A 13,705-nucleotide genomic window follows, 5' to 3' on the forward strand; every position below is an offset into this window, starting at 1 on the left:
CACCTTCTTAGTCCTACTCCTTGGGTGTTGGATGTGTAGAGCCCTATCCAGAAATCTTACAAACCCCATTAAATGTATATTTTATAGTAGTTTCTACCTTCTACTTATGTATTTAACTTTCTTTTTACTTTGTTGTTTTGTATAGCTCTAATTTTATTTTTGAAGGAAGAGATCTGCTTATGCTCCATGTGGACCTTGGATTTTGGGGCTTGGGAATTATTTTCTTGTCTACCCACTGAATACATGGTGCTGATACCCTAAGCTGTCAGTGTTTTTCTCTTGGTATATTATTCCATGTCCATTGCTTTTTAAATATATATTCAGAAGGATCATATTTTAGGAAAGGATTAAGTATTTCAGGGGAGAAAAATCATTATTCTGTTTCTAAAGCGTACACAGCTGTTAAACTTTAATTAAACAGGTTTGTAGGAGAGGGGACTGGAGACCAAGTTCATAAAACCAGGCAGATATGCTTTGTAAATGAAGAAGAAAACTAATTAAGCCAAGCATAGCAGCTTAATATTAATTTTTAGAACATATCCAGTGTGTTTGTTGTAAATGTTGACATTGCTATTGCATATTTCCTGAGTTACGCTACAATTTCAGTTCAGCATTTGGATGTCAAGGATTTCTAGTCAGTTGGAAAATTATAAGATCTTCCCACATTATGTTAATATTTATTGCAAGAAATAAAGTTTAAGGTTTTGAACTTATTCTTAAGTCTTTTCACCAAGTTATGATTTTTTGAAAAAATTACTAAAGGGTAGCTATACCATTTTAACTAAACAACAAAAAAATTGAGCTCAACAATGCACTCAGAATTCTGTGGAGGAGGAGGAACAAAAAAACCTGATGAATTAGAATTTGTCGCCACACTGTCAGACGCTAAGAAACCTGCAGATGCATTCAGTTATTGAATTGAGTTTATGATTTTCCTTTGTGTTCTATTGTGCATGGACTCTGTGAAGAAACACTTTAAGATTTAGGTTTTACCTTCTCAATGAGAAAGGCGTACAGCAGAAACTTGTAAAGCATAAAGGTGTTTAAATTAAGCCTGCTGGGAATGAATGCGGTAAGTAAAACCAAATTGTGATTTATTTCAATTATTCACAAGTTGAAACCTCTTGTTTCTCATTGAACGATAAGTGTCCTGTTTTATTCTCTAAATAGAATTATGACCAGTAAGTTAAGCGTTGACTGTATACTTAAATGCATTAATGTAATTATAAGAATTCTTATAATGTAGTTACAAGAATCATCACTGAAAAGATATCTTTTGCTTGTGTCGAGCAAAAGGATCACAGGCACTGTTCATTCAAAAGACCACCAAAGAATAAGAAGATATTTGAGACCATCAGTAGTTTTTCCATACAGTCACAATAGCTGCAAATAAATGAAGATTTAGAAACAAATTATGCTGAGCAACGTACACTGTGTGGCATGTTGTCTCATGGTGCTTCAGTTGATGTATTGCGTAGCCATAATACTGTCATCAACAGAATATTTTTGAAAATGGGATGTTTGTCCCAGTAGGTTTCTGGACAAAATGAAATATTTCACTTGTGTTGGAGATGAGACATGCCCAAACCACGCTTCTGAGAGATGCAGTCAGCCTAAAAGGGTGCCATTACTTTAGGCTCTGATTTCCATTTTAAAGACGGTATTATCACTGATTATGCTGAATGTAACTCTCCACATTAGTGGTTTTCTCTGTCGTGCTGGATGAATGGCAACAGTGATGATTGGCCCCCTAAGTATTTTACCAGGCCTGCTTCCTTCACGGAGCACACTGTCAGCTTGTGACGTGGTCATGATTAAAACCCTGCTTATAAGCATGTTAGTCAGAAAGACTTTCTCAGTTCTTCCATTTTCCTCCCTGAGCCATCTAGCAGTATAAATGTAATCTTGTGGTTTTTCTCTCTCATGACACCTGAGGCATTCCCTGATATTTAGGGGAGTTACTCCAAGATGTCAGGCTTCTATAGGTCATCTGCTGAGTGGGCCAACACATCTCAAGATCTTTGTTGAATGACTGAATTATTAACATAGAGTGATATATATTTGCATAACTGGATCCAAAAGTCTTAAAGATCGAGTTCAGTTCACTCATATCATAGATGAGGAAATTGAGACCTGAAAAGTTTTGTGACTTGTCCATGTTTATGTAGCTAGCTAATGAACTAATGTGTTGATAGTTAGGTCATTCAGCTCCCTTCACCCTTAGTCTTGCTGGATCAGATGATACTCATTGGAAATCTGTAAACTTCACCACAGTTGTCCTTTGTTCTATTGGGTTGATGAGTAGCAGAATCTCTGAAGACTCTTGTATTCCTGAGATATTGTAATTTTGTGATTTCTAATGAATAACTATGCATATGTGAAATTTTATTTCTATTTGTCTATATTATTACACAACATTTATGTTAGTTTTAACTTTCTTGTGGTTATTCCACTGTGTTATTTCTAAAATTAGATCTCTTTTATTTCCAGATAAGACTATGGGCCAGTGCTGGGCCTATAATGTAGTACTGCTGTTTTGTCTGATTGAGTTTGTAATGTCAGGTTCTGTTTCACCTTTCAACAAAATTCAGCAGAGGAGTCCCCTCTGTTGGATGTTGGTGTCAAAACTCTCAGTGATCTTTTCTGTGTGCAATCTCTTTTGTTGCACTTATACTTTGGGGTAGCAAGTTTTCTATTCAGTAACAACCCACTAGATGATTCTCTGTTGATACAGTGCATACAGTGAGATACCCACACCTTATTTACACTTAATCACCGAGCTGTACCTTAATCCCTGTTTGTATGACTGTTTACTGTGGGCATGCTTTTCCAGGGGGAGACAGATTTACTTTCCCTGAAGTGGAGAAAGAGGAGAAGTCACTTGGTCTACCTTTTCAGAGCTGAGCATTCAAGAAGGGGAGGCTTACTCACTGCTTCGTAGTGTTGTGAACATTACTTCCCAGGTAGCCCAGGAAACCATGCGTCTTTCAGGGGCCCTAGGACGGTCTTTATCCCACCGCAAAAGGATCTCCGGTACATTATATTCTGACCCCTGTGTACTAGCTATATGATGTTGGAACCAGTTAACTCTACTTTCTGCCATTTTGCATTAGATCAGTGGTTTTTGAAACCTGGCTAAGCACAGAAGCTCTTGGGACACTTTTAAAAACAAAGATTCCTGGAAGTCATTTCAAACCAGCTGAATTGGAAACACTCAGGAGTGGAGCCCAGGAATCTGTAATTCTTAAGAGCTTACCTGGGACATTTGGGAAAAAAAAAAAAAAAAGAGGCTGGGGTCCATGCCAGATCATTTAAATCCAAATTGATGGAGGTGAAGTCCCAGGATCCAGCATTTTAAAAGCTCCTCAAGGGATTCTCATATGTAACCAGGGTTGAAAACCAAGGCTCTAAGTTTTTTTCCATCTCTTAAGCATTTTTTTTCTTAGAGGATCTAGCAGGGTAAGCTTTGCTTTTCTGGAGCAAATAAAAGAATCCCTGACTGTCATGTGCATGTTCCTAAGTGAAGTGGTTTGGTAAACTCCGTGCCAGTTGCAGAATCTGTACTATCGGAAGCTTAAATTTAGTGTTATCTTTAGACTTCCCAATAGGTTTAAGGAAAGTGATATGCATATAAAATCATCTGACATTTAGATCTCCATTCTGTCTCACTCTCTGCTATCTCATCTTCTAGTAGAAACTAAGTATTATATTTTAAGGATATTCTTCCTCTTAGGTGTCCATCAGAAAAAAATTTTTTTCAATCAAAACTCCATCAGCACTTACCTCATTCAAATATGTAAGCCATAATTAGCATACATGTATGAATTAGTTTTAGAGGGGCTCTTTGGATTTCTTGTTGTTTCATTTAAAGTAAGGTATTTATTGGATGCATCTTTTCACTAAAGACACATGTTTCCTGTCTTATTTTTTCTTAGTCAGTTTGGCTCAAAAAATGTCAGAGTGCCTATTCCCTGTTCCCTGACCAAGGTGCTTTTCTTACGAAACGTCTGCCTACCCAACCAGAATGCATTTCTCAGCGATGAGGCTTTTTGGAGCCATTGTTTCATATGGTTCTCTCCCTGCTAGCACCTAGCATAGCGCGGACCACAGATTAGTAGATTAATAGGCCATACATGTGTGTCAAATCATATATGGACAACCTGGACTGCCTTTTGAGAGCGGAGATTCTGTTGAATTGTTTTTCCATCTACCTAATAGATGAAAACATGGGAATTGGGAGATCAGAAGCCAGGAAGAGTTGAACTGTTATCATAAAAGAAGGAGACAGATGTGGAGGAGGCCTGCAAGGGAAGGCACAGGAGCAGGAGAAGAAGCTGGAGAGGTTCGGGGGGCCAGTGGGATAAAGAGGGCTACTCAGATGGGAGAAGGCTACGCCCTGTGGTTCCCAGGTTTTTCAGTAAGCCTTTTTTAAATTCAAATGCTTGATGTGTGTGGATTTCTTGTAGAAACCAGCAGGTGTTCTTGTTGGTACAGTTGAAACTTAGATAAGAATCATCAAAGGAGGATCCAGAGGCCAAGTTACTACGAGAGCATCACATGTCTCTTCTGCCAGGACATGGGATAAAGTATAAAATGGCATTGTAGCTCCACAAATGAGAGATTGGTGATAGGAGCTACACTGGACTGGCTTTGCAAAGTGTAACGCATCTGAAAGTGAACTCCTTCTTCCCACTCCCATTCTTACCCTTAGTTGTTGTGGTTGAACCAAATGATACTGCCATCTTGTAAGTAAAATGGTCTGGTATGAGCAACTGACTGGTATCAGGGTTAGAATGACTAGAGTCATTCAACAGAGACTCTTGCCATTAAGTCTCAGGGCTTTAAGTCACTCCTGGAATTTAGAGTACTGTGAACCTGTCCTGAGATATGGAACTCTTTCAGCTGCAGTCCTCTGCTCTGTGAGTCTCTCCACCCTGATCCTGCAGACTGGGACCCACTCCTCTTAATACCAGCATTCACAGCTGGAGAGGGAACCTTTGTCATAGATGCCATTTCTTCCCATCTTTGCTCTTTCTATTTGTTTTCATCATTAATTAGGAATAGAAGTCTGAGGGGAAAGAATCTGTTCTTTCTCCTTATTGTAAAAGAGCCTCTAGGGCCAGCGCTGGCCTTATACATAGCTCAGGCCCAAGGGCCTAATCCATGGAGGAAGATTTGAGGAAAGACTGAAAACATCTCCAGAACCAATAATCATACATCCTGGAACTTTAGCATCAAAGATGAAAAGTGTAGAGCGAGGCTGAAGGCTTTTAAAAGTCTTTGAGTCCTGTGTTAAAAGAGCACATACTTTTTACAAAAGCATCATATAATTTCTCTCTTCTGGTATCACAAGTAGGCTTAATTCAGTGAATTCTCCCCTCTGTATCTACTGCAGTCAAAGAAAGTACCTGGGAGTAGACACAGAAATAGGTGGGGTGGAGGGTGTCTTTAAATGAGGTGGAAATTATGCAAAGACAAACCCTGTGGACTGAATCACACCTTCCCTTGGGTCGTCTGCCTGGGGCACGTGTAGATATTTCATCTCTGTTCCCTGTGGTGTGAGCCAGAGAACCCTGTGTTTGATCAGTGCCTTGTGACCCGCCTACAGTCTATGGGCATCTGGCTGTGCTGTTCAAGTTCACTGCAGCTCTGTCTCCACCAGGCCCTTCCTCCAAGTCTGTTTCTCTAGGGAGCACACTATGAAAATGAAGGAACAGGGCTTGCAAGTGTGTTGAATACTTAACGGTACATGATAACGTTAATATAGCTGTCGTTTCCACACACTTCTTATTTGTGATTATGTTTCTAGTAAGCACAGTAATAGCAATCTTAAAAAACCCTGTGGCAAAAGTGAAGAGCATTAGAGCTCTTCCCTGATGTAATATTCTGAAATAACATTTTTGCAGATTCCCCTTATTACTGAGGGCATGTAGAGTAATATATCATCTTAGAAAATTCTATTGCTTTCTCCAGAAAGGCAACATGAAATTTTTTACACTATTTCAATTATCTCTTTCATCCTCACATTATAATTCTGAGGTTAGATTCCCATAGGGAGGACCCTAGTACTCAAAATATGTGTATAAGAAAAATGTAAGTGACATATCCTCCCTTCTTTGCTATGGCGAACATATCAAATATTTGCTCTCATCTGAGAATGGAAAAAAAGTATTCAACACACTTAAAACGTAAATTCTTAACCAGCAATTTCAGAGAAGGCTTAATCACAAGAGACTTTTCATGTGATTTATTAATTCTGGAAATAGTTATTGAGCCTTACTATGTAACTGGTGTTCTAAGCAGTGTGGATAAATTAGTAAGTAACCCTACTCTCATGAGTCTGTATGAACTGTGGTGTAAGTGTTAACAAACCAAACCTGGGTCTACTTGCCCATGTGCAGTAAAGCCAACCTACTGACGCTGGGTTCTGAAGGAAAGTATGGCATTTATTGTAGGGCTTCAAGCAGGAAGTTCGGGTAACCAGAGCTTAAGAGGCCCGAATTCCCTGAAGGCTTTCAGGGAAAGATTTTTAAAGGCAGGTTGCAAAAGGGGGTCGTGAAGTGTGTGATCAGCTGGTGGACATTCTTCTGATTGGTCGATGGTGAGATAATCGGGAGTCAACATCATCCGATCTTCTGGTTCCACCTGGTCTGGGGTCTGTGTGCTTGTGGACAGCACACAGTTAACGTCTTCCACCTGGTGGGGGTTTCAGTGTCAGCAAAACAGCTTGAAGGACATGGCTCAGAACATTATCTATAGCCCTTGAAGAGGAACTAAAGGTCCTTGACTTTGTTTAATGGCTAAACTATTACTGTGTCGTCTGGCTTGACTGTTTTCCTTTCTTCTGCATTTTCTCACTTCTCTGATTAAATTTACTGCTTGGAACTCAGGGAAGGCCAAGGAGGCTAAGGTTTTTCTACATACAGGAGGAGGACCTGGGGCAAGGGGTCTATTCCGGGAAGGCCCCACAGGGTCCTTCTCAGTTACGTAAGGAAGTGGGGTCTAGAAACAGGACATAAAGACAGACCACACACAAGTAAGTAAATAAATGATAGTTGTAGGTGCTATGAAGATATAGAAGAGGGTCTGGTGATTTCCATTGGCTGGATTCAGTAGAGTAGGAGTGTGTGAGCATTTAAGTAGTCAGGAGAGGTGGTCCAGACCTGATTAATAGAAAGGAGTAATCCTGTGAAGATACAGGATTGATGTATTTAAGGTAGAGGAGAAGGCAAGACCTTAAGGTGTTAATGAGCTTGATATGTGTAAGGAAGGCAAAGAGGGATCCTCTGATAGGGTATGAAGAGTAGGGGAATGAGGCCAGAGGAGGAGGTAGGTTCAGACCACATAAAGCCTGTGGGCCACGGCAGTGCTAGACTAGACTGTTTGAAGCAAGGGGGTGATGTGATCTGATTAATATGTTAAATGATCATGAGGCTGGTATATATCAGACTCTAACAGGAGAGGCCAAGAATAGAAGCAGGAAGCTAGGTAGTGGGGATGAGGGGCTATAATAATCTGGATGAGAGATGATAGCAACTTCAACCAGGGTGATAGAACAGAAATGAAAAGAAACTGCTGTAAAAGGAGTCTGGATATGTTTTGAAGATCAAGTCAAAAGACTTGTTAAGGATTAGATATATAGGCTGAGGGAAAGGAATTGAAGGTAGTTTCTTGGCTTGGCTTTTGGTCTGAAAAACTAGGTACATGGTAAGAATGGTTACTGTGAAGGGATAGTCAAGATGGAGGAGAGAACAAGTTAGACAGGAATAAGGATCAATGGGAATGAGGTATAAATTACCTGAACACTGTACTCAGTTAAGAAGACTTAGTTTCGCTGCTGCCAATGACATCCTGTCTTCAGGGTTCGTGACATCCTTTCATTTCCATATGTTTCAGGCCGGGAAAATTCCTGTTGTTCTTCTTTGGCCCATGGAAACATTTGGAACATTTCTGTAAAACACAGAATGAAGTAAAGTGTATCTCTTATGTGTTTCCAACCCAGGGCTCTCATCCTAGTCCTAATACCCTACTTTCCATCATCTGCTTCTCTATCTGAACTCTTCCTAAGCATAGCACCCCACCTCTTATCCCCCCACCCTCTTCCTCCCCTGGACCATTGTATCTCTTGTTTCTGTCCTTCAGCACCTCCCCTCCCCGGAAAAATGCATTCGTCAGATTTCAGGAGCCTATCCCTTTAAGGCTCTTAGTGGGTGTTTTGAAATTACACAGTAAATAATTGATTCAATCGTTGTATATTGACCATTTTTATGAAGATATGTTTGGCACTAAAGAAGAAAATTTAACTTGTAAACATAGCTATTGCTCTTCATGAACTTAGAATATAATTGAAGATATAAAACACATTTATATGAAATAACTAAGCATACTAGATAATTTGGCTTCGTGGAAAGCAGAGGGCTGAGTTTGTCATGCAGCATGGTATGATTACATACTTCAGTATGGTGAGAGTGATGTGTTGGTAATTCTGATCTCCTCTATGACTTCAAAATTTACTAGTAATGCAAATTACTAGTGTGAGGGCTAAGTGCATTGGGCTTTATATCATAGTTTAAGCCCTTACTGTGTCACTTCCTGTGACCCTGGGCAAGCTTCACAAGTCTTCTAAACCTCACTGTCTTCCTCTGTAAAAAAAAAAAGAGAGAGAGAGAGAATAATAACATGACCTACTGTATGTTTTTAGTGACAAAAATGTGAAAAAATTGTCTGACACATGGTGAGAACTAAATGAGCATTTGTTCTCCTCCTCCTGGTGATATCATCGTTCTTCTTTGCTGGCATGAGTGGCGTTAACATAGCTTCTTCAGGTACAGGTTGCCTGAGGATGGGCCAATCCCTGGAGCTGGGGGAAAATGATGGTCACAAAAAGTTTACTATCTCCCAAGGCCAGGTTAAAATGGAATGATAATAGCCTTAGTAGAAGAAGGTAAAAGAAGCAGGAGACAATGAAGGAATCTGGTTATTACAGGAGTTGGTCACCACCTTTGCAGATAATTGTACCACAGAGGAAAAGGAGATAAAATTTTCAGCACAATAATGAAGTTTTATTGTTGTGTGGTGTTGAAGCACCTATTAACTATGTATTGACTTAATGGGGTTTCTGATTTACACTGCTCAGTCCTAAATAGAATGAAATGATTAAAAGCAGTATACCCATTAGCTGCAGAACTGATTACTTCTCCTGAGCTAAGACTAAATCTACCACCAAGACTCTGATAAATTTGTCTCTTGACAAACCAGTATTTAATAGCACTTACCTTCCCCCAACTACCACCTCCTTTTGTGGTCATTTTCTTCTTACTGGGAATTAGAAGAAATTCACAATTCAGTCATTCTACGGCATTTCTCTTTGTACATGGCACCTTCTCTGTCACTTCTTGATCGGTGAAAAATCAGACAGTAAGTGACTTATTCCTGATTTGTTAATGCAAAACCTTTTTTATTTAATCATTTTGAGATAGTCATGGGTAGTTATTTAGCTCTGCAGATTCTTATGTCATGAGCCTGCTTAGGCAAGATGTTGAGAAACTTGTTGAATTATGCAAAGTTAGGTTCAAAAAGTCAATCTTGATGTACAGCTGTTGTGTGAACAATGCAGTGCAGGCTCAGTGAAGCACATCATCTGCAAATAATACTCTGTACTTGTATAGGAATAGCCTGGACAGAAAGAGACTTCATTCTGTATGATTAACGTACAAGTGCTTTATAAACTGGGAAGCACTCTGCTGATACAAAATAGAATTTATAGGCAGCATTTATGCGACCGTGGGTGAACCTATCTCAAGGATAGTGGGGAGTTCCTGATGTCCAAGACTAAAGGAGATGTTACTTTCTCAAATGGAGGTAAATATCTTAGTGTTACTTAATCCTACATACACTGCTTCACAGGTTTCCATGTTTTGTTGATTATGGTAATGAGAGCAATTTCAGTGGTCATTAAATCCTGTGGGCATTCACTACCAACCATTGCAGAGTTACAAGGAAGTCAACCATCCGGTCTTTAAGAATTCCCCGGATTTTGTTCTCCTTCCACGTTGATTCCCAATAGACAAATACATTTGCTAAGTCAGGAGACTCTGCAGAGATGGGGACTATGTATAAACTTAAACATCATTTTTATTTCTCCTTTTTCTGCCTTGTAGTTGACAAGCAGCGTAACTGCTTCTGCCCCAATGTAAGGGAATCTTCTGCCATTTCTTTTATGGGCAAAATTATAGAGGTCTCAATAAGGTGTCCAAAATTCCAAATTATAATATTGAAAAAGAATAGAAAATTGCCACCAGGTGGAGTCTATGGCTAGGTCACTACCTATAGTGGCTTTGCTTGGTGCATATGTTTTGGAGCAGGACTCCAGCCAGTAGCGTTAAGTAGATAGAAGAGACAGAGGTATGCATTTAATATGTTGTCCAGACCACATGTGCACGGAAGGTAAGGGCAAGTAAGGGGAACTGAGGGAGGCAGAAGCCTAGTGACGTGAATGTGGTCCATACAGAGATGGTTGCAGCCAGGTGGCGGGTAGTGGGGCCGGCAAGTACAGAAGAGTCACCTAAAGCAATCCCAGCTGTCAGGGGATTGCCTCCACTCTGCACTCTCTGGCCTAGTTACCTCTGCCTCAGGAGCTAGGTTGAGAAGTTGAGAAGACCTGAGAAAGGCAAGATTCACCAGGGTTGTAGAGCATCGTCCAGCGAGAAATCTCTAGCACAGAGCTTCGCAAACCACTTTTGACAAATTTGATCAGTTAAAGCACCTTCTCCATACACTGCACAAATCATTTTTTTGCATTTCAGTTGTTTTATCTTTCTTGAAGTAATAAAGCATAATATGCCGAAAATGTTGCTTTTCCTCTTCTATCTTCAATATTAAATTGGCTACACAAAAATTCACCAATTTTGATGTTTTTTTTAATGTATGCTGACATGACAGCTGTTATCATACAATCTAACAAAATTGTTTTGAATGAAATTAAAGACAATTAAGCACTACTAGAGCCATCTTACAGAAAAAAACAAATGACATTTTTGACCAACCCAATAATTGCTGAGAGATAGATATGTTAAAACCCCGTGTAGTATCAGAAGTTCTCAGTAAGAATATCAAGAAAAGGCATATGCTGGGAGTGTTAATTATGCCTTGAAATGCCTTCCTCTTCTTTCTGTACCTCTTTTTGTTGTGTTTCTGTTTGACTATTTTCTGTGAGGATCTCTCTCTTCCCATCATACTTTTTTTTATCATCTCCTTTTCCCTTCTATTTCTATGTTTTTCTCTGTCAACTTCTAATTTTGTCATTTTTTACACTCTTTCTTAAGCAGACACAATACAAACTTGAAACATATATATCAAGTGTGTGTATACACATACACATGTACATACACATATATGGTTTTTTATTGTAGTTTAGATAAGAAGTTTTATTTCATGTTCTTAAGTTGAGAAACAGAAGAGTTAAATACCTGATTTCCCTATTTTTAGAAAATATTAAATGTTTGCTTCTGTCTTGGGTTGATGCCCTCCATAACTGTTGATCTGCTTTAGAGGTTTTGGTTTGGATTTTGCTAGAGACAAGAAGTTTCATTCTGTCTATCTGATAGGTCATAGTAAATATATTGTTTTAGTCAATCTTATTTGTTTCTGGCCCTGTTCTCAAAGGATTCAAGATAGTATATTTAAAAAAAAGCATAGTACCAGAGAAAAAAACATAGCAAAAGAAAGGGAAAATTAGAGTGGAGATATGAGATCCTGCAGAGTAGTCCAAGATGTCTCATTGATTGGGTTTGAAATTCCTATAGGCCCAAACTGAGAATTAAGCAAGGTCCCTGTTCCAGTTGTAGAAGTAACAGATATAAGAACCCCTCCGTCAAACTTAGAGGCTTAAAACAAGAGTATAGAGTTTTCTTTTACTACCATAATAAATTATCACAAACCTAGTGACTTAACACAAGTTTATTTTCTTAAAGTTCTGGATGTAAGAAGTCTCATACTGATCTTATCAGGGTAGAATCAAGTAGGACCCTATTTCTTTCTGGAGGTTCTGGGAGAGAATCTGTTTATTTGCCTTTTCCACTTTCTATAGGTTACCCCTTTCCTTGGCTTATGGTTCCTTGCCTCCATCTTCAAAGCCATAGATGTTGCATCTCTCTGACCATTCTTCTGCACTCCTGTCTCCCTCTTACTCTCTTCTTCTGCCTCCCTCCATACCTTTTAAGGACCCTCCTGATTTACATTGGCCTACATGGGTAATCCAGGATAATCTCCCTATCTTGAGGACAGCTGATTCAAAGCAAACTTAATCCCATCTGCAACCTTAATTCCCCTTTTCTATGTAACCTATCATACCTGTAGACTCCTGGGGAGCAGGATGTGGACATCTTGGGAGTGGGGGGGAGGCATTACTATGCCTATCACATAAAAATAACAACATTTGTTCTGCTTATGAATCTGCAATTTGGACGTAGCCTAATGGGGGCACTCATTTCTATACTACCTGGTATTAGCCAGTTTGGATAGAAAGTTGGGGCTGGAATCATCTCAGCGTTTTCTCACTTAAATATTTGACGCTTGATGCTGGGAAGACTCAAAGAGCATAGGCTGGAACAGTTGGTATTCCTTGAGCATCTCTGTCTGTCTATATGGTCCTTCCATGTGGTTTCTCCAGCATAGTGGCTCAGGTAGCTGAACATCTATATGCTGGCTAAGGTCTCCAAGGCATGGGATTAGGAGGGGAGGAGACAGGGATGGGGGAGAGAGAGAGGGAGGGAGAGGGAGAGAGAGAAAGAAATGGGTAGAAGCTGTGTTGTTTTTTTAACCTAGCCTCCCAAATCATGCAGCATCACTTCTATCACTTTCTGTTGGCTAGAACTGAAGCACTAAAGCAAGGCCATATTCAAGAGAGGGAAATTAGATTGAAAGAATGTCAAAGAATTTGCACACATGCTTTAAAACTACCACAGTCACTTAAAATATTTACAGTGTCCCCTGAACAGCTTTTCTGAGGGATAACAAGTAAATAAAATTTTTTTCATGGGTCTCATAAAAGGACACTGTGTGATGTAAAAGATGATGGCCTCACCAATATCTGTACAAAAAAACAAATGTGATGATAAAATTCGTAGAGATATTTATTACAGCATTTCTGGGTGCTAGTACCAAAGTACATTTCAGGGAAAAAAAAAATTGTACAAGCTTCTAAAGCCTTTATTCCAAGGTCTCTAATGGACTACAGAGAATCCAAGCAAAAAGTTAAAGACTATAGAAAAATTAATGGGCTATACATCCTTCAGCTGATCCTCCATGAATATTATATTTTGTGATAAAACATTTAAAAGACTTAGGCATCAAAGAGATCATGATTGTATTTCTTGACGAGAACCAGAAGTAAAAATAATTTTTGTGTCTAAAAGCAGGTCTTTAGGTTTTTAAATTAGTTTGGTGTTGAGTTCTTAGGTGAAATCAATAAATTGTGCTCCTCCTCATGTAATCACCAGTTTCAGACAGAAATCAACACAGACCTTTTTTAATATATGAAGAATGAAAACATATCAACCTGAACGTGATTGTTTTCAAGTTTCAGTGGAACAGCCTTTTAGCAAATGTCCATTTGCTATTCTTGAGCTCCCATCCTTGCACATAAAATGGTTATAGTAATTGGCTTTTCATCACTATTATTTCTTTGCAGATGTTTGAATCTGAT

At 39.2% G+C, this 13,705-nt stretch overlaps 1 protein-coding gene and 1 long non-coding RNA gene across 3 annotated transcripts in view; one reads left to right on the plus strand and one right to left on the minus strand.

Moving 5' to 3' along the window:
- The window catches only part of IMMP2L (inner mitochondrial membrane peptidase subunit 2), an 875,861-nt gene that overhangs the window by 617,487 nt on the left and 244,669 nt on the right, over positions 1-13,705 (plus strand). The window lies entirely within an intron of this gene.
- Positions 6,451-9,398, minus strand: LOC130851052 (uncharacterized). Its single transcript, XR_009053105.1, has 4 exons — positions 9,276-9,398; positions 8,582-8,642; positions 7,799-7,950; positions 6,451-6,696 (listed from the first exon to the last, which is right to left on the minus strand). It is a non-coding gene; the product is annotated as an uncharacterized LOC130851052 (long non-coding RNA).

Source organism: Hippopotamus amphibius, chromosome 4, assembly GCF_030028045.1.
Source record: "Hippopotamus amphibius kiboko isolate mHipAmp2 chromosome 4, mHipAmp2.hap2, whole genome shotgun sequence".
Classification (NCBI taxonomy): domain Eukaryota; kingdom Metazoa; phylum Chordata; class Mammalia; order Artiodactyla; family Hippopotamidae; genus Hippopotamus; species Hippopotamus amphibius.